General features: G+C 36.0%; 2 protein-coding genes across 10 annotated transcripts in view; one reads left to right on the plus strand and one right to left on the minus strand.

Annotated features, from left to right (window-relative positions):
• Positions 1-12,440, minus strand: part of LOC150100874 (NAD-dependent protein deacylase sirtuin-5, mitochondrial-like) — a 160,428-nt gene extending 147,988 nt beyond the window's left edge. The window contains exon 1 of one of the 4 annotated variants that reach the window (XM_090402093.1): positions 12,314-12,440. The gene's annotated coding sequence lies outside the window, so the exon portion shown is untranslated. Of the gene's footprint in view, positions 1-12,097; positions 12,257-12,300 lie in introns of those variants that run through there. The other 3 variants (XM_090402095.1, XM_090402094.1, XM_090402096.1) reach the window with 3 other exon arrangements.
• A 150-nt stretch (positions 12,441-12,590) lies between these two features.
• The window catches only part of Adck5 (aarF domain containing kinase 5), a 255,110-nt gene continuing 245,709 nt past the window's right edge, over positions 12,591-21,991 (plus strand). For 4 of the 6 annotated variants that reach the window (XM_090402087.1, XM_090402088.1, XM_090402090.1 and 1 more), the window contains exon 1: positions 12,591-12,725. The gene's annotated coding sequence lies outside the window, so the exon portion shown is untranslated. The remainder of the gene's footprint in view (positions 12,726-21,991) is intronic. The other 2 variants (XM_090402089.1, XM_090402092.1) reach the window with 2 other exon arrangements.

Genomic DNA, 21,991 nt, shown 5'->3' on the forward strand with positions numbered 1-21,991 from the left:
TTAATTCTGAATAGTCAGGAAATAAAGAGATAAATATACAGGGTGGTTCCACGTACAAACTTTGAGGAGAGGTAGAGAATATCAAAATCAACCCTATTCACATAGGAAAGCATGACCGGAAACGCCACTCGAAAGTGATAGGTGGTGATGTTTGCCAGCGCTCCAGGTGAGCAATTGGGGCTTGCTCATTCAAGCTTTTGACGTTGTACAAAGAACATGCGTCGTTTTACGAATGCTGAGATGGTAGACATGCACCTAGTTTATGGATTTGCTGATGGCACTGTACAAATATATCGCAAAAGGTACCAAAACAGGTGTGTACCACATCACCAAATGTTTGCGCATTTGCATCAGAATTTGTGTGACTATGGGTCATTCAGGAATCACAGGCATGATAGTGGGCAGCCATGATCAACGCGAAATCCTGCCATGGAAGAGGAGTTGTTGCATGCGATGGACAATAATCCAGAGACAAGCACTGTTGCCTCTGCTATAGGAGTATCTCGATCCAGTGTATTGCGCATTTTGCACTCTGAGTCCTTACATCCAGTTCATCTGCAACAGGTCCAGTTACTGATGGACAAAGATTATCCTCGACATGTAGAATTTGCACAGTGGTTTCTGCAGAAAAGTGCCGTAGACTCGGATTTTCCATTAATGTATGTGCAGGTATTGTCGCTGACTGTTTAGTCAGCCCATACCTGTTACCACCCCGACTGGACTCCCAGAAGTATCGGACCTTTCTGGAAGAAGTTCTGCCAGATTTACTGAACAATGTTCCAATGACTGTGCATTGGCAGATGTGGTTCCAACACGATGGGGCTCCAGCCCATTTTGGCATTTCTGTGCGTCAATATTTGGACAGGTCTTTTGGAGCTCGATGGATTGGGTATAGTGGACCCGTCGCATGGCCCCAACGTTCACCTGATTTATCGAGCATTGATTTCTTTCTGTTGGGAACCCTTAAAGTCATGGTGTATGAAACACCTGTTGCCTCTGACATGGACCTCGTGGCAAGAATCGGCATCGCCGCTGCAAATATCCGGGAAACTCCAGGTATTTTCAAAAATGTATGGCAATCAATGCATCGTCTGTGTCAGGCATCCATCACTGCTAATGGTCGTAACTTTGAGTACCATATTATGTATCCAACTACTATTGAACTATTCAGTTACGCCTAATAAAGTTTTTTTTACACTACTTACTGCCTTGTGTTATTTCTGTATCTTTGTGTCCCTGTTAGTACTTTCCGGTGGTTTTCTGGTCATGCTTTCCTATGTGAATATGGTTGATTTTGATGTTCTCTACCTCCCCTCAAAGTTTGTACGTGGAATTTTGAATGACAGGAATGGACTCATTCCTGTCATTATATTAATTAATGACAGGAATGGGCTTTGTCATGGAAATATTGATGAGGAGAAAACGATTTTGACTTTGTGTTCATCTGGTTTGGACAACTTGCTCACATTCCATAACAATGTTACCATTGAACTAGACAAGGGGGAATGGATACACCATGATACTTTTGGATTTTGCTAAGGCTTTTGACAGAATACAGCATGGTAGACTGTTGCATAAACTGGAGAATATGGGTTTGGATTATAGAATATTAGCATGAATAAGTGGATGGCTGACTGATAGATATCAAAAAGTGGTATATAGGGAATGTGAATCTCCATGATTTAAGGTAACCAGTGGTGTACCACAATGATCAGTGCTTGCTCCACTATTATTCAATCTATACATTAATGATATTGGGAAGGATTTGACAATTGACATAGCTATTTGCTGATAATGCAAAGATAGGTAGGGTAATCAGGAATGCTGCTGATATGCAGTACTTGCAGAATGATTTGAATAGGCTGAAATTGTGGCCATGGGAAAACGGATTTCAGTAAATGTAAAGTCATTCACTTCAGCATGATTAAATATCCAATGTCATATTATATTGGTGGGATTATGCTTCAAGAAACTGATGAGGTTAGGGATCTTGGAGTGTTAATTAGATAGGAAGTTGAAGTTCAGGGACCATGTAGCAAAGATTGCAAATACAACTCAAAAGATAATTGCAATGCTGAAACAAATGTTCACATGTAAATATGTCATTTAGCGTCTTTACAAGGCCTTGATAAGACCTCACTTGGACTATTGTGTACAGGTCTGGTCTCCTAGTTTCCATTGTGATTCTGATATATTGAGCAAAGTAGTGTTAAAAATGATATCAGGATTATGGAATACTATTATGAAGACAGACTGAGAATTTATAGACTGCAGACACTAACAAACAGGAGAAAGAGGGGGTGATAAGATTGAGGCTTACAAACTTCTGAAAGGGTTATTCAGGATTTCAATTGATGGAATTTTTCAATTTATGGAGGATGGGGAAAGAAAAAGAGGGCATCCTTGGAGGCTGAGCATGAATGCCACTAAGAAGGGAATGGGGGCTAGATTTTCTCTCATAGGGTGGCGATTGATTGTTATAGATTATCATTGAATGTTGCGAGTGCAAGCAGTATGAATGAATTCAAGAACAAATATGATAGCTGGTGCGTGTAGTATGTGGCCTCTCTTGATGAGTCCCTGACTCCCTGGAGGTCTCTCTTAATAATAATAATAGATTTTTTTTCTTTTAGCATTATTTTATAAATAAAATGTTCCACTCTGGAATAGCTATCTAGATAGATAAAAAATTCATAATAACAAAAGAATTTTTTTATCTGGGGTTATTAATTTTTGAATTGTTCGAACAGAAACATTTTATTTTGGTTCAAAGCTATTTCAATCCCTGGTTTGGAGAGCAACTAAGAAGAGCTCATTTAGAGTGAATATTTTTGGGAGAGTTACACAATGTACTAATCTTGAAAAATGAACTACTTTAATAGCTATTTGTTTTATATTAAATATGCCTTAATATGTTTGAAAAATAAGTGCATTTTCAATTAAATTAATCTTGAATGATTAAAATATTGTTTGTTTGGTAACACAACCTCTGTCATCTATTAGAAGCTCCCTGTTTAAGCGTTTTCAACATACATGCCAATTCTTGAGAACACAACTCCCCCCATATATAATGAGCATTACCTATATTCCCCTAAAACACAGATATTTCATCAAGTTCTACCATATTACTCACATCAATCTTACTTAATTCTTCATATACTTTCTGGTCACTCATTATCAGTCCCTCCTTTTACTCTGTACTCAAGATCCACACTTAGGGTTTAAATATGTTTATGAATTGTTGATTAATTACCAGTCTGCCAATTTTATCAACTAATATCTTTGCATAATCCTTTCTTTTCAGATCTAAATCTCTCTGAAAAAACGATGGAATTTTTTGTCCCAGTTACTGTTCATATTGTACTCTGGGTATTCTCACAATACTCAGGGAGCTTACAATTAATTATCAACCACTCACCTTATACTGCTTTCATAGTGCATTTTTCTTCCAGATTGCATGATGCTTAATTTTTTTCCATTCATCCATTTTACACCTACTTTACTTAACCTTCTGGTCTTCGGAACACATTCCAACTGTTGCTCTTAAGTAGAGTTCTTGACTTACCCCCCAAATAGCAATGATCTCCTTTTCATCAACTCTCCACTGCAATTCCAAACTAATTGTTCCCCCCCCCCCCCAAGCTTTTCAAAATCAATGGTCTTTTAATTCCTCATATGTATCCTTTCCTCACAGAAATCCTCATGCAGTTCAGCCCCACCAAGGTGATCAAATTATGGTTATTTTCCATCAAATGGAAAATAACCATGATTTGAAATAAGAAATAGAGTTATGGTTATTTCATATGTTATATTCTGGTTATTTCATAACCATAACTCTATTTCTACACTCCTATTTATAATAATATCCTCTCTGATCAAATGATCAAATCCAAGACTTAAGTTCTTGAATGGCCTCTGTTATATACAGCCTGAGGTAGTTGTCCCTCAAAATTGTTTCCTTTTCTTTGTTCCTGGACTAATTTCTTTATTCCAATTTATATTGTATTACTATAATTAAACTAATTTCCTTATTACTCTTCGCATTCCCACGTCTAAACATACAACTAAATATTTCACCCTTCTAACCCACACAAATTCAAACCCACTGAAATTTATTAACTATAGAATAGCATGTATGCCATGGTAAATATTTTTTATTATGTAAATATTTCATCTTATGCATCTTAAGACATCATTACAATTATCGAACAACAACAGGAATTGAATTAAAACAACAGTAGTTTGTACATGCTTAAATTGGTATCCCTCTATGTATATAATCACATGTTCATGGATTAAAACTAATGGGCTGAAATTAAAGCTAATTAAACTGAAATATAACAAATTTATTTAATACAATTTTAATCCATGAACAAGCAGCTATATATGTAGAGGGATTCCAATTTAAGTGTGAGCGCTACTGTTTTTTTAATTCAATTCCTACTGTTGTTCAATAATTGTATTGATGATGTCTTATGATACATATGATAAAATATTTACATCAAAAAAAGTTATACTGTGGCATAAATGTTATGCTATAGTTATGGATATTCACAGGTTTCACTACATAAGAAAAACTGAAATTATTTGTCCCATGCATCTTTGCATTGTTTGGGCACAACTCCCCTATTAACAATAGCACTCTCCCTCTACTTTTTAATCTTGCTATCCTCATGAAAAACACCTTCCTTCTTTATTCCTTTCAGAATATCTCCCTCATCCAGCTATGTTTCACTTATTCCAACAATTTTTGGATGAATGAAATAAACTGATGCAACAATTTTACCTCCCTTTTTCTGATACCCTTGGTATTCATAAACACAGTAATTTACTCCTAGGTGTATAAACCAGTCCTATCAATTCCACCTCTCAACTACAACCTTTCTACACCTGCTAATGGCTGCATCTGTCTGTCTCTCTCTACCACTCCATTTTCCCCTAGACTCAACTGCTTCCCATGCATCCTATGGCCATCTCATTCCTTTGTTGACCATCCTCACACACACATTAATTACTGCTTCTAGCATCCAACATTCTTATGCATACTGTTGTTCAATAACAGTATGGCATAATGTCTCCCTGTCCATCTTACATTATCATTCTCTCCTTTTTATCTCTCTCACCTATTCTCTCCATCTGCAATTGCTTCAGTAATGGATCCTTCCTTTTCTTTGTACCATTACATAACTGTTCTTTTGATAGCAGCTAGATATCTAGTTCAGAAAGCATGTCAATTATACATCTCTATCAGTATCAATTTATGCAATAAGCTAATGTGATTAGTACATTCTGCAAAATAAACTAATTTATTTAGTTTAGGAAATTTGTAACAATGTAAACTTAATCATGTAGTATGGTCATAGTATTCCTGTACATCTCTTAAGAATACATTTAAGGAAATTGATGTTTTCTTTGTTTTGCGTGAAGCATTAGGTAGTGTAGACAGTAAGTTGTGTGATGTGGAATGGCCTCCCATTATGAGTTCTTGGAGGTGTCAGGTAACTTTGTCCTAATAATCAGCCAGTTAAGGATATTTTCTTGTTAACTATGTAGTCATTCAATATTCTGACAAATTTGATTTTGTTATGCCTATCAGAAATATCAACAATCAGTCTTGTGAAATCCCAAAATTCAGAATCATCATTACATGGAAACAATATTGTGAGAACAGCTGAGAGAAATATAGATTACAGAGTTTGATGGATAGGAGCAGGGCCATCGCCAGATAAGATCATGCCCTGAGGCAAACAATTAAATATTGCCCCTGATGGATTATAAGACAAAAATATAAGATTATATAAGAATCTCTAATTACTATTTTGTTTTTATTACAAGAGAAACATTAATGCAAAACAATTATATAATAATATTAATTAAATGTTCGCTCTACCAAGATATCACACAATAAAACTTTTTTAAGCTCTTCTAAATTTAAATTATAAGCTATGTCTGCCTCTATCAATATAGTTGCTAGACCAACCAATATTTCTTGGGTCATTACTATTCGCAAATAATTTTTAATCAGTTCAAGCTTGGAAAAACTTCTTTCTGCACTTATGCTAACAGGAATTGTTAACAATATCCTTAGGGAAGTGGTTATGATGGGATAAATTTCTACAAGATTTTGGTTTTATATATGATAAAATTTGGTGAGGATCACTTTTCTCTTGTAGTATTTTTGCTAGAATTTTTAATTCTTCAAATAAATCTATTGCATCTACATCAGATGCTGTAAAATATCTTGTTGGCATGATACTGTACCTACCGCAATATGGCTGAACGAGCGCCCTTATTAAGTGGCACCGTGTGGCAGGCTGCCTCTATGCTACACCCTGTTGTCGATGGTACTGGATAGGAGGATAGAGAAAAGATTAATGCTGAAGAATAATAAAAGGAATGGATAGTAGGATGTGAAGAACAAGAGGCCATTCCTGGAAGTTGTGGTGAAGAAAGGTATGAGGAGTATATTTTTTACATGGAGAGTGGTTGGTGATTGGAATGCAGTGCCAGAGTGCATTGTTTTATTGTTCAATATGATAGATATGTTGTTAGTTGAATGGGAATCCCATGATGAGTGTGCTGACTCCATGGAGGTTATTGTAACAGAAGTGTAATTAAGAAAAGTTTCCCCAACTCAATTGATTACATGGTGAAAAAAGGCAATGTGTTTTTCTTGCATCTTCATATGATGAAAAATGTATGTACTTTAGACACCCATCTTCAACATTCATCTTATCCAAATTTTAATGCTTTTCTATTCCCCGCCTTATCACACAAATCTTTATTAAACAAGTACCTGTTTACATATTATTATTATGTGACACCTCCAGGGAGTCCAAAGACTCATCGAGGAAGAGTGTGCCAACAGCATCGTTTTTTCTAATAATCTTGTCATAATTTTACTTTTCAGTTAATTTTTTTACTTATTTCTTTTTTCAATTCCTCCTCAAATAATGTTATCCTATGCAGCTGAAGAATTGGCCACTTTTTAGTCTGTCATTCTCAAAAAGTTGTTTATTCTTCTTTATGAATTAAATCTTTTAAAGAGAAAAATTAAAACCTCAGTTGTAAATAATGATTTCTAAAATTATGTTTTCAGCATGCTAGGAGAGCATTTGATACAAGTTTGCAAAACAATTTTTACCTTTTTTTTTTTTACTTTACATTGCTAGACTACATTTTGGAAAATTATGGAGACAACTACCATGTTTGACTAAAACTTTAGTTTAATATAAACCAAAATCAACACTTGACGTTTAGACCTTTATATCAAGGTCATCTTCTGGAGCATATACACTATATACAAGTTGCACTACAATCTATGGTTTGTTCAAGTTACTGAATCAAGGTCATCTTCTGGAGCATATATACTATGTACAAATTGCACTACAATCTACATGGTTTGTTAAAGTTACTGACCAACCGTTACAACAATTATTAGCCTGACATCTGGTGCAAAAAAACAGGAAAAAAAACCTTACTACATCAACGCTAGAGTCCTATTATTAATAGTATCTATTGATTGTAAGTAAAACTTTAGTTTAATATAAACCAAAATCAACACTCGACGTTTCGACCTTTATATCAAGGTCATCTTCTGGAGCATATACACTACATAAAAGTTGCACTACAATCTACATGGTTTGTTAAAGTTATTGACTAACCATTACAACAATTACTTGCCTGACCTCTGGTGGAAAAAAAAAAAAATCTATTGGTTGTTACAACCAATAGATAATATTAATAATAGGACTCTAGCGTTAATGTAGTAAAGTTTTTTTTTTTTTTCACCAGAGGTCAGGCCAATAATTGTTGTAATGGTTGGTCAGTAACTTGAACAAACCATGTAGATTGTAGTGCGACTTTCATATAGTGTATATGCTCCAGAAGATGACCTTGATATAAAGGTCAAAACGTCAAGTGTTGATTTTGGTTTATATTAAACTAAAGTTTTAGTCAAGCCCAGTAGTCTCCATAATTTTCCAAAATGTATTCTGACCACCGTGTAAGCCTCAAAGAAAGGATTTACATTGCTAGATTTGATATAAATTCTAGTAGCAAGGCTTATACGTTGGTCATACATAACTGGTTATTAGTTTACGGAATTAACAACGCATATAAAGTATATTAATTAAAGGCAACTTTAATAAAATAACTTCTATATTTCGGCAACGTTGCCATCTTCAGGAACACAAAGATATGGTATATGCATGCAGGCACTAACAAAAGCAAATCAGGAAGAAAGCAAGAAACTAATATTGTTCCTAAAGTCCTAATGGTGCCCTCTGGTGGGCTAATTTGGTTGACTTGGCAGTTGGGCTGAACTTCTCAAAATGTAAGTCTCCCAAATTTGGGGTAGTTTCATGCACCCAAATTTGTTGAGGTTAGGAACGTTTTTTAGAGCTGTTGAAGATTCCTTGAATAATCTTTCGTATTTAAACTTGCTGCAGTGTATATAAGAAAACAAAAATAATACACCGCAGCAAGTTTAAATACGAAAGATTATTCAAGGAATCTTCAACAGCTCTAAAAAACGTTCCTAACCTCAACAAATTTGGGTGCATGAAACTACCCCAAATTTGGGAGACTTACATTTTGAGAAGTTTAGCCCAACTGCCAAGTCAACCAAATTAGCCCACCAGAGGGCACCATTAGGACTTTAGGAACAATATTAGTTTCTTGCTTTCTTCCTCATGTGCTTTTGTTAGTGCCTGCGTGCTCATACCATATCTTTATGTTCCTGAAGATGGCAACGTGACGTTGCCGAAATATAGAAGTTTTTTTATTAAAGTTACCCTTAATTAACATACTTTATATGCGTTGTTAATTCCGTAAACTAATTACCAGTTCGGTTTGATATAACCTGTCTTGCAGTGAAATATTACTTTAACTGTAAAACTGGTATTTGTGTATGAAAAGGAAGAGATGGCTAAAAAAAAACACACACACAAAACAATAATTGATTCTTATAATCCCAGCCAGAAAAAAATGGTACTATTTTGGTTTAATTCATTTTGTGGGATAAACATCCAGAGTTTCCAGGAGAGGAAACCCTATCACATCTGTATGAAATCAGCAAATTAAATTCACATGAATGTGCCTCCATTAGAAGAACAACAGGATATTGTCCTTCAATCATAAAAGACCAGAGTTCGATTCTTGTGATAAGAGGAATTTTTATGTGGGCTTTTTCAACTTAAAGTGGGTCAGCCAACCTCACATGAAAGTTTTTTTTATCCTGGAAACTCTGGTTTTTCCATCAAGCATATAGAAAATCAGCTAGAAAATACATGCAATACATGATAAAAATGTTACTGGGTAGTAGTTGGTGGAGTGACATTGTGCGAGCATGTATATCAGATTAATTATTATTATTATTATGGGTATCTCCATGGAGTCAGTAGACTCATCGCAGGAGACCCAAACTATCAAAACAATATCTGTCATATCTCTTCTTGAATTCATTTACAGATGAAGAGCTCACAACTAAGTCAGGCAATGATTTCCACTCATTCACCACACTCCAGGCAAAAAACCTTGTTCTGACACCTTTGTTAACCACACTCTTCTTTAATTTCCAGGGATGACCTCTTGTTCTTCCATCACTATCACACAGCTGAAACATTTCCCCTGCATCAATCCTATAAAAACCTTTCAGTAATTTAAATGTTTCTATCATATCCCCTCTTCTCCGCCTATCAACCAATCTCTGCAATCCACAAGCTCTCAATCTATCAATGTAGGGAGCATTTTTTTACATCACTCACCAACTTGGACACTCTTCTCTGAACCCTCTCCACAGCCTCCTCATCTCTAAGGAATCCAGGTGAGCAGACCTGAGCACAGTAATCCAAATGTGGAAGTATCAACGCTTTATAAAGGGGAATAATAACCCCTTTATCTCTGGATGTCAGTGTGTTCCTCAACAACCAAGTAATCCTATGTGCAATCTTGGACACCTTAGCAATGTGTCTTCTGAACTTCATCTCCCTATCTACCAACACCCCTAAGTCCCTAGCCTCATCAATCTCTTGGAGTACCTTTCCATCAATGTAGTATACAGCTGGTAATCTTTTAATCCCAAAATGCATGACTTTACACTTTTCCACATTGAACTGACATCCATTATCTTTTGCCCATTTTACCAGCTTATTTAAATCATCCTGCAAACTTTCAACATCAGCTTGATTTTTTATTGTGCTATCCAACTTTGCATCATCGGCAAACAACTGAATATCTCCCTTTAAGCCATTTCCTATATCATTTATATACAAATTAACAACAATGGCCCAAGCACAGAGCCCGGCGGCACACCACTGGTCACCTGCCTCATTCTGGACTCGGCTCTTCCATACACCACTTTATGGTATCTCTCCCTGAGCCATTCTCCTATCCATATCACCAATTTAGTATCCATTCCCATCTGCTCCAATTTGCATAACAGTCTTCTATGGGGTATCCTGTCAAAAGCCTTAGCAAAATCCAGAAGTACCACTGTGTAGCCAGTTCCTTTGCCCAACTCACATGTCATTCTATTATGAAAAGTTAATAGATTGCTAAGGCAGAATCTACCTTTAACAAAACCATGTTGGCCTCTATAGAGTATCATATCCTGATCCACCCATTCTTGAATTTTGTCTTTAACCAACTTTTCCAATACTTTTACCACTACTCCTGAGATGGTGATTGGTCTGTAATTAACTACCGCAGTTTTAGAGCCACCCTTATGCAAAGGAACCATTTTGTCTAACTTCCACTCCCTAGGGACCATACCAGAGTTCAAACTTAAATTAAATTAAGAAGGATTAAATAGTGTAGATGGAGAGTTCTGTGGCATAGAATGCCCTCCCATGATGAGCCTGACTCCTTGATGGTGTCACGTAATAATAGCAGGTTCTTCATGTCCTAGACAGAATTTGAATCTGGGTTTTTCCAACCAAAGAATATTTCAACCGATATGAATTACAAGACTTTTGCAGGAGAAATAAGTTAAAAGGTTATTTACTGAATTCATAATAACTTTAAGGTTGCTAACCAATGGAAAGTTTTTGATGTCATAAATATTACTTCATTATTATAATGATATTTGCAGCATGCAGGCCGAAATGATGCATAATGGTGACATGAAAGGTTAAAATTGTAGTGCAGGCTTAAGAGAAAAATCTTTTCTAATTTTCACTTAGTTTTCAGCACGTAGCAAGTAAATTTTTCAGAAGCAATGTTTGGCTTTTCTGTGCATCTGAATGTATTAAGCCAAGAATTCAGGAGTTTGCATTATTATTTTTTTAAAAATAAATGTTAAACACTAATTTCATTTTTAAAATGTTAATTCACATCCTAGACAGAATTTGAATTACATTTAAATCAAAATATAAATAATTATCTCTTTTGTTACCTTACTACAATAATCAAATAACTTGGATGGTGGTATAAATGCACCTATCATTAAAAAATAAAAGTTAGGAGAAAGAATAGGTTATGGAAGTTAGTTTTTCATTTGAAAAAATAAGAAAAAATGTCCACTGAAATATATTAATCATATTTCATGTGTTTGCAACAAGAAATCCACCAAATTAATTCTTAGGGGAGGTGGTGATATCAAGCTACTAACCCTGATTTATAATAATATAGTTAATACTCAATACCTCCCCTCCCTACACACACAGTCTTGCAGAATCCAACTGAGGCTTCATTCTTACTACTAACCACATCTATTGATGTCGTATGGCTAGTCGTCGAGAAAAACTTTTGCTACCTTTTTTTTTCTTTTTTGTAATAGTTGTTTATTTACTAATTTTATGACTCTCAAAAATATCGAAAACATTCTGTAGATGTTCAATCTTTCTTTGCAAGAATTGCGCATACCTGATCACTTATCAAAAAAAAAAAATCTCCGGTATTATCTTTTCTGGACTGGAAAATTCATAACAATTTTATTCCTGTGATCCCTCTCCCTTACCATTCCGTGCATAAACAAATCCCATAACGGCATTTTGCATAGGTTCTCTATCATGATTATCTCGATATCTCGCTGCATATCCAAGATTACGATTTTTTTTCTCCTTCATATTGTTAACATGCATATACAGCAATTTACCTTACCAAAATGTATTACGTGTAGGTAGATTCCTGAGTATTTAGTTCGTAAACAGAAATTTCTTGTTAGTGATAAATTTGGCGCTGTCTATACAACCCTAGATGTGCTTCTAATACCAGCTGACATATTTTTAAAACATCACTTGTACATAAATAGTAATAGTTTTTTTTTTTTTTTTTCCTAATTTAACTGATTACACCTACTAATTGAACGAACCTGTACAGAACAGATGGACGTTTTTTTCACGGCAGTGGTGAAAGCAACAATACCAAAGCGACCTCAATGGCAAATTCACTGATGTCGTTCAAATCGCAGATTAAGTCTGTGGTCTGAATAATCTCATCGCTTATCACGCAAAAATATTCACTCTCCTTCCCATTATGTATCAGAAGTTTAATTCTATAACACGAGATGTCACTCCCAATTGCATCTTGCCAAGTGTGCCGTACTAGATTAAGTTAATGCTTCTAGAATTGAAAAGTTTTTTTGAATTTTTCCCCCTCCACACTTTAAAAATATCGTAATCGTATCTCCTACGTGTTTAGAAATGTTTTGTTTTCTGTGTGTTCAACGACATTCAAAATTTTATGATTTATTTTCTTCTGTGATGTAAATGTAGTTAAAGAAGGTAAGGATATTTTATAAATATAAAACTCTCTTTCTCCTACACACAATACTATTTTTCCTTATGATAGTATCACGGGGTACATTATTATTTATTGGTGAAAAAGTGCTCTTCTGTATTGATATTTTCTATTAGAATACAATACCTTGAGGAGCACACATTTTAAAGCAGGCTATTAAGATATAGTAGTTTTCACTTACGACGACGAAGTTCCGACAGCCCGTCGGAAATCACTATATGAACCACAGGGATGTGTTAACAATTAACATGCCAGAAATACTAAAATGTGTCGGTCTATTTTGTTTATTTAAATTAATTTTAACGTTTGTATATAGTAAAATAATGCCGTGTGTACAAGATTCTGCTTATAGTTGTGCGCTTAGCGGTAAAATAAATCAGCCGGAAACTGTGCAATAAGAGCAGTTCTTCAAAGCTGATTTATTAATTTTACGTTTTATCAGGGGAGAGTAGGTAATTAACAAATTTTTCAAATTGAGGAGTTGATGTGATGCGTTCTAAAGATGGTTCACCAGATCAGTGGCGCACCCAGGGAGGGCCCCCCCAAAAAAAAAGAGAAAAGGAAATAAACACTAGAAAATTTTCCAAAAATCTGTTCCTAATTAAAATTAATTATTTTATTTATGTTGTGTCTTCTATTTCTATACTACTTATCATGTATTGGCGATCATTGCAGATGCTCAGTCATTATTCGTAAATCGTCTACTCAACTCAGTCCCCCATGCCCAAGATTAAATCCTGAGTGTGCCACTGCACCAGATGTATAACTGATGAAAGTTTTAGACTCGTATTTGGGGTGAGGTGACAGCAGGATTGGGCTTCTTTAAAAATTGTCCATTACGTCCATCCAAGGTTGGTCGATTGTAGAGCCTCTGCTACTAATGGCTCACGCAAAAAGTTAAGCAAGTTTGAGCATGGTTAGTAGTTAGAGTGTGCCAACAATATCGGATCAATCATTCGATACTGTTGGCACACTCTCCCTCGATGAGTCTTTGGACTCCTTGGAGGTGTCGCATAATAATAATAATAATGACTTAGTCTTCTATCATTCTGTCTACTTTGCTAAATCCCTTCATGCTGGGGTCCATTCCAAACAACCAAATTGCCTTATTAAGAAAGGCAAATACCCCCCCCCCCCTCCCCTTCCAGTTTTTTCATGGTAAATGTTTTCAGACTCTGCTTTTGCTTTCTCTCTCTCTCTCTCTTCATTTGAGAGCTTTTCTTTTACATCTTCCAACAAATGCGCTACGTATTCTTTTTATTTTTTCTACCACCAACTCTTTAGCTAGCAGCACTATCTTTCCACCAATCTCTTGTACAGCTTTGTTGAATTCCATGAATGTATGAATAATTTTCAGCAGCTTTTGCCAAACACCATTCATGCACTCTGCTGTCACCGACCTTCATGCTGCAACTACAAGATATGTTCTTCCAAAAGTCTGAGAGATTTATCACCTGCAGTAGCAGCAATTGCCCAAGCAAAAGTATTATTTCTTAAATAATATGCCATGAATAGCAATAACACACCAGGTTGTAGGAACGAAGTGGTATTTGATGAATGTGATGATGAGATGGTCATCGTAAATCAAGCACTGGCTATATACTTAAAGTTTAAGTGTTTGTTCTAGAAGTGCCAGATGTTTGTGAAAAGTGCACTTGTTTATTGTTTTATATTATAATAAAATCCATTTTGACACATTTTAAAGCAGTCTGTTAAGGTAGACTTAATGTTAAGCTTTGGTTGTTACTGACTCATCTAGTTTTTTACTGAACCTTTTGATTCAACAGTTATTGACTGTGACATTTGCAGACTAATAAATTTTATTAACGTAACAGAAAGATGCAAGTCTGCGGGATGCATTATTACTGAGTTATATGTAAATGTTAAAAAGATAAATCATAATTGGATTTACTGAAGTTATTGATAACACTATTTTGCTATTCATTCATGTGTGTGGGGAAGAACATCAGTATTGAAGCAGTATCCATAATAGTCAAAGTCCATCTTTTTTGTAGGTTAACAGGTCTTGGACTCCATATCTGAAATTTAAAGTTCTTCAAATGCAAAAATGTTTTGTCGTAATTCATTATAATTTTTAATGGACTAAAAGAAGAAAGTCCCCAAAATGTTGTGATGGCATTATGATTAGATAATGATAGTTAAAAAAAAATCCTTTAATTGGTGATGAAATGTTTAAAGCTTTGCGAGTGTATGATTTTTTAATAGCAATATCAACTGAAAACTTTAGTACCCTAGCACTAGATCACCTGAAGTTGGAAAGAAGGTTATTGCATTGCATTATTACTATACGAAATCTATTGTTATAATGGTTAAGTATTATGGAAAAAAGGAATTATGTCAATAGGATGGATTGCTTATAAACAGATTTGGAATTAGACATTCAGAGAAATTCTTGGTCTGCTAGAGTGAATGTGATGAGTGAGGGAAATGGAAATATTAAGGTGCAAGCATGTAAGTTGGATGTAACAGTAAAGTCATACTGATAAAAGGGTGTGGGGGGGGGGGAATGATCCATTATATGACAGAAATGGAATATACCTAATGTGGATAGAGATAGAAGCAAATAATTGCAATGGGATGCAAGGGAACATGTATGTCTAAGAGGTTATTACATTACTTGGTTATCACTTCTTTTAGATCTTGAAGTTTGGAATGTCAGTACTGTATGGTTTGTCGAATGATAGGAGGAATAAATGCACTATCATTGGCAAAACCGTGATAGGATTATTAGTACAGGGGAAGGTCATTGATGTATAGGAGAAAGAAGGTATGTAAGAGAACAGTCTTGTGAAGAACCTCCAAGAGAGGAAGATATCAATCATGATGAACATTGAACAACCAGAGAGAAAGCTGGCTATACAGTAACAGAGGGTAGAAGGCAGACTGAGCAGTGACATTGTACTGATTAGGTTACAGTGCTAGGAACAATCAGATGCTCTTGAAATGTCAAGAGGGAAAGATATCTCTTCCCATGGTATGTGTATGCTGATTGGTTTTAGAGGCTAAGAGAGATCTTCCTTGGATTTAGAATAGTGAAAACCATACTGGCAGTCATTAACTGGTAGGCTTCTACATAGAAGAGAGAGAGAGGTTGGCTATTGTTGTAGAGAAGACTACTCCAAAATAACAGAGTCACCTTCTCCATTATTTTGGGGAAGTACCGAAGTGAGAGAATTGGTCAGTAGTTTGACTGCAGACTTTTATCTCCCTTTTTGGAATTGTTGGATATATTCATATTTCCTTATATTGGAATTCCTGTGAGTTGAGTATAAACAATTGTATAGATGATATCTGACGGGTGTTAGTTCTGGAGCATAACTTTCGAAAATACGATTGAGGAGATACCATGAAGACAAGAAGACTTTTTTTTTTTTTTTTTTCATAAAGACCACAGGAAGCATAGGAGTGATTTACTTTAGTTATCGTTGCAGGATTTGGAGGAAAAGAATGGTGCCACAAGGTAGCTTTATCTTTAGGTTCTGTAATAGTGGTGCCATTTGGGTGAGAGAGAGACAGGGCAATCATAACCTACTAAGAAACTATGGTAGTGCTTAGGAGTGGAAAGTTTGAAGGGCAGCAAAAACCAGCAAAAATGTATCTCAATCATAAGCACCTTTTTTTTAATTTTTTTTTATACATATTTTGTTGATTTTTGGAGAATCAAAATAGTTCTTGCCTAGGGGTGACACATGCTCTGACAGTTGTATCCAATGGCCTTTACAAGGAGCCAGAATGCATGATTACCATTTGGACAGCAGGTGAGTTTTCTGTTGGCTCTTTTAAAGTTGGATTTGCTGATAGTTGCTTTCATTTGTTGCATGCTTTAATGTAGGCTGAGTACGAAGCTGAAATGCTTTGTCTCAATCCAGCTGTATTCTTCTTCTTATTGTGCTATCTTCTATCGAAGGTCAGCGACCATCTTGGCGAACAAACTGCGCTCTTGTGCTAATCTGAGCAGTTGTGCACTGCTCTTTCCTGTCCACGTCTTGATGTTGTCAAACCATGATATTCTTTTTCTTCCTCTAGTTCCTTTGCCACCAATTCTTCCTATCAAAATAGTTTGTAGAAGTTGGTATTTGCTGTTTCTCATGATGTGGCCAAGATATGATGTTTTACTATTATTATTACATGACCCCTCCACATAGTACAAGGACTGATCGTGGGAGGGCACTCTACTCTGCCTTGCTAAATACATCTCACCCTCTTCGCTACTACTTAATTCTCGTACTACAACACTACTACTATTTCCATCAATGCCATCTACCACCCATCATCAACAGTATTTTTTGTCTGTAAATTGTGTGTGTTCTGAAGGTTGATTTGTCTGTACGTGGGATGAAAACCCCGAGTTTCTAGTAGAAAAGACCTTGCTGCCTCTGTATGAGATCAACTAACTTGGCTTCAGCCCATGTGAGGATTCCCCTCATCACGACAAGAATCAAATCCAGATCTTTTCCAGTTGAAAGGGGCAATGTTTCGCTCTTCTTCCAGTTGTGCTACGGAGGCATATATTGTGCTGAATTTTTTTCTTCGACTGCCATAGTACACTTGTTGTTAATCTTTGGCTTAGAAAGTAGGTAGGAATTTTGGGTAAAGTTGGGAATGAAAGCCTTCATACTGAATAAGAATAATTCCTGCAACTCACTTGGAGCAGAGCAAGTGTTTGGATCAGAAGAGTGGAAGCAGGGATCTGACAATGGAAAGGAAGTGTAGAAGGTCCTGAATTTGTCCTACTTGGCAATATTGTTGAAGGAGATGAGGTTGCGGTAGGGTGTTGCACAAACTTATTGTCTGAGTTACCAAGAGAGCTGGAAGGAGATTGGTTAAGAATAGATCAACGGTATTGATATGTATATGGTCATTAGGTATTTAGTTATCAGTATTTGGGTTGGTAGATGTTATTTGTGTCAGATCATTGATTATAATTATTTCTGCATCTTTTCAAGCTTAGGCAGTAGAATTGGAAAAGGGAATCCAGTGAGAGTTTTAGACATTAAGGTCGTCTTCCTTGGTGTGTTGTTCACTGTTTATGTTGTTTTATTACAATATCTAACTCCAAGAAATTGAAGAGTTCAGAGTGGTTTTCAGAATTTGGAGAGTGATAAATGTAGCAGATGAAGTCTTCCCATCTTCTTACTCAATGGGACAGAGAAACCGTTAGACAATTCAAAATTTGGCATTTTCTGGTGGCAAGCAGTGTAGGATTTCAAAAAGGTGTCTCTCTTTTTAGTGAAAAGAGGAACACCTGTAGGGGTTGTTGAAAGTCAAACTAAATTTATTATACCTGTAGGGGATAATTTGACAGTCAAGGTAGACTTTGGTTGTTTTCGTTGAACTTCCTGCAGAAATAGATCATCTCGAGTAAATGGCCATAATTGATGATGTGTGTCATTTGTGTTGATGCCACAGATTCTAGCAAGGATGCTACACTGATTTTTCTCCCATTTGTAGGGTTTTAGAGGATTTTCTATTTCTTGGAGGTGTTATTACATAACACCTCCAAGAAGTACAAGGACTTATTGTGGAAGGGCATGCTACTCCACACAATCCATTATGTACATTGTGTTTTATATATTTTGTTCGATTTGCAATTTTTCTTCAAGTATTATTTTGAGAGAAGTTTTTCAATCATGTAACATGCACATTCTTATTCAAGCAATTGACAGAAAGTATAGTACCTTTAAGAAGCAGATGATTAACCAAAAGTGAAGCCTTATTTCTTTGCAAATCCTTATATTCATAAGTTATACATTATTCCTAAATAAAGCAATATTTACTTGAGATAGAATAAATAACACTTTTAATAAATGTTTATTAAAATTGCAAATTGCTTTTCCAAAATATGCTGCTGCTTTTTTTTTTAATGGATTTCCATAAAATTAAAGATGCCTAGAAATTATATTCTTGTTTAATCCTTTATCCAAATGTAAGTAAACAGAGTATGCACATGAAGTATCATCACAACTAGGTTACTTGTATATAGAGGCTAGTGACTTATAACTCATTATACTCCATTATTCTCACTGGTGGTTTCACCAGACAAAGCCTGCAGGAGCCTCAACTCCACCCAGTGGCAAGCAAAAACCCACAACTAGGCCAAACATCAACCTCCACAGCTGCCAGCTAGATCTGCTTAGCTTCCAAGGCAACACATCTACTGAAGGTCCTCGACAAAGGCCACATCAGTAGAAGCCATATCATTGGCAGGTGTCTAATGGAATGATTGTAATTGAGTAATTCTAATAAAGTAATTGAGACCACTTCAGCAGATCCACATCAGTGGGAGTCAGATTCAGAAGAGATACCAAGGTCGAAGTAATGCAGACATCATATATTTCCCATTATTATTATTATGGGCTACTCCACGGAGTCCTTAGACTTATCAAGGAGGTCCTAAACATTGTGCCAAGCACTATCCCACATTTGCTCAGAATCTATCATACTTTGTTTTGAACTCATTTACCACTCTCCAAGCAAAAAGTCTAGTTCTATAACACCCTTGCTAACTACTTTTGCTCAGTTTCCAAGGATGGCCCCTAATTCTCCCACCACCAGATCTGTTCTGAAAATTTCCTGTGTATTAATTTTGTAAAAACCCTTCAGTAATTTGTATGTCTCAATCATGTCACCCCCTTTTCTGCCTGTCAAAAATTTCTGTAACCTACAAATCTTCAACCTGTTCTTGTAAGGTCCATTCCATAGACCATCTTATTCACTCGCCTCTAGATCCTCTCCACCTCTTCCTCATCGCCAAGAAAACCCAGGTGACCAGATCTGTGCACCGTAGTCAAGATGGGGTCTTATCAAGGCTCAATAAAGAGGAATAATAACCTACATGTCTCTGCTTGTCAAAGTATTTTTCAGTAACTAAGTAATTCAATGAGGAACTTTGGCTTTGTGCCCTCTAAACTTTGACTCCCTATCCACTAACGTTCCCAAATCTCTTCATCAATTTCCTGGAGTATAGTTCTATCAATGTGGTATACAGCTGGTAATCTTTTCACTCCAAAATGCATAACCTTACACTTTGCCACATTAAACTGACATCCATTCTACTTTGTCCAGACTGCTAGTCTATCAAATCATCCTTCAAATTTTAACATCAACTGTATTAACTATTGCTCTACCCAATATTTCGTCATCAGCAAATAACTGAAAAGCTCCTCTCAGATTCCTTCCTATATCATTAAAGTACAAATTAAATAGTAGCAGCTCAAGAACACAGCCCTGTGGCACACAACTAGTCACAGACCTTCTTCTGGACTCTTCTCCCAAGTAAACTACTCTCTGATATCTCTCCATCAACAACCCTGTTATCCACCTCACCAACCCCGTATCCATCCCCCATGTGCCGCAGATTAGAGCTAGTTGTTGAAAGTTTTTTTCACTCATTTATAAATTAAAGATGCGAAGAAGTTATATTCTTGTGTAGTTCTTTATCCAAGCATAAACAAAGTTTGTGCATGAAGTATTTTCATGATTAGGCTACTTGTATATAGAGGCTACTATGTGGATCATATTTTTCATAGAATGGTGAAGATGGGGGAAGAACAAGAGGCCATCCCTGGAAGCTGTATATGGAGGTGAGGTGAGGTGTAGGTTTTTTGTGTGGAGAATTGTGAGTGGTTGGTTGGTATACACTACCTGAAAGTGTGGTTAGTGAGGAGACAGCGAATGCATTTGGTATAAGTATGTACAACATTAGAAACTATGTAGTGTAGGTTACATGAGAAATGATCAGTCTAGTGATAGATAAAACAATGCAAGTATTATTATAGTTCAGGGAAATGTGCATACAAATAGAAGCTAAGCATTTGGAGCAACTGTTATAAGAGCTTTAATCATGTTCATTTCTTTTTTCATTCTTTTTAGTATCTTACTAGCCGATTCTAAGCTTTAGTCTTTGTCACTCTTTTTGTACAATGGAATAATAATATTAATTATTTTTCTGGTATCTCCATGGCATCAAAAGACTCATTGCAGAAGAACCACACTAACCATTATTCACACAATACCATCATCTCTCCTTAAATTTATTCATCATTGGGGTATTCACACCTATCTCTATCAATCCATTCCACTCATTCACCACTCTCCAAGCAAAGAACTTAGTCTGCACACCTTTACTAACCACACTCATACATAACTTTCATGGATGACCCCTTGCTCTCCCATACTCCTCGTGTATTCATACTTTCTTTTGTGTCAGTCTTATAGAATTCCTTCAGTAACTTATAAATCAGGTCCCTCTCCTTTGCCTGTCAACTAAACTCTGTAACCTACACATCTTCAGTCTATCCTCATAGGAAGCATTCCACAGATCTGTCACCAGCTTGGTCACTCATCTCTAAAACCTCACCACCACTATCATCTCCTGATCGATATGAAACCCAGGTGACCAAATCTGTGCACAGTAGTTATGTGGCCAATTCATAGTCTTATAAAGAGGAATAATAACTTCCCTATCTTTACTTGTCAGTGTGTTCAATATCCAAGTAATCCTTTGAACTATTTTTCCAACTTTTGCAGTGTGTCATCTGAGGTTCAAAACTCTATCCACTATCACTGTCACTTTCCTGTAATCCAATACTATCAGTATGATACAAAGTATGCAATCTTTCATCTCTAATTTATTTAAATCATCCTGCAGGATATCTATATCTCCTTTGTCAACTGTTGCCCTCCCCAGTTTTGCTTAATAATTAATTAAAGAGTAGTAGTGCTAGTACAGAGTCCTTTACTAGTCACCCTCATTTGCCTTGATTTCACTCCATTATATACCGTCCTCTGATGTCTGTCAGCCCCCCCCCCCCCCCATTGAAGCCACCAAACTCATATCTATTCCCATTTTCTCTAGCTTATGTGTTTTCCATGCAGTAATTTGTCAAATGCGTTTACAAAGTCCAGCAATATGGTGTAGCAATTTCCTTTATCTAATTCCATTGTTACTTTATTATAAAATATGAATAAATTACTAAGGAAGAACCTATCTTTTACAAAGCCATGTTGTCCCCTATAGAATATCATATTCCTATCCACCCATTCCATTCAGAGATACTAGTTGTTCTGTAATTTGCTAATTCTATCTTGACGCCATCTTTTTGTAATGGAACTATTTTAACCCTCTTTCCACTCCTTTGGAACCTTGCCAGAGCTGAGACTTACATTAAACAACTTCATCAGAGCACTCTCAGCCAGTTCTCTTTTACATTCTAATAGCACATGGACT

Source organism: Typopeltis vanoorti, chromosome 12, assembly GCF_054136105.1.
Source record: "Typopeltis vanoorti isolate ZY-2024b chromosome 12, IOZ_Tvanoo_1.0, whole genome shotgun sequence".
Lineage (NCBI taxonomy): Eukaryota > Metazoa > Arthropoda > Arachnida > Uropygi > Thelyphonidae > Typopeltis > Typopeltis vanoorti.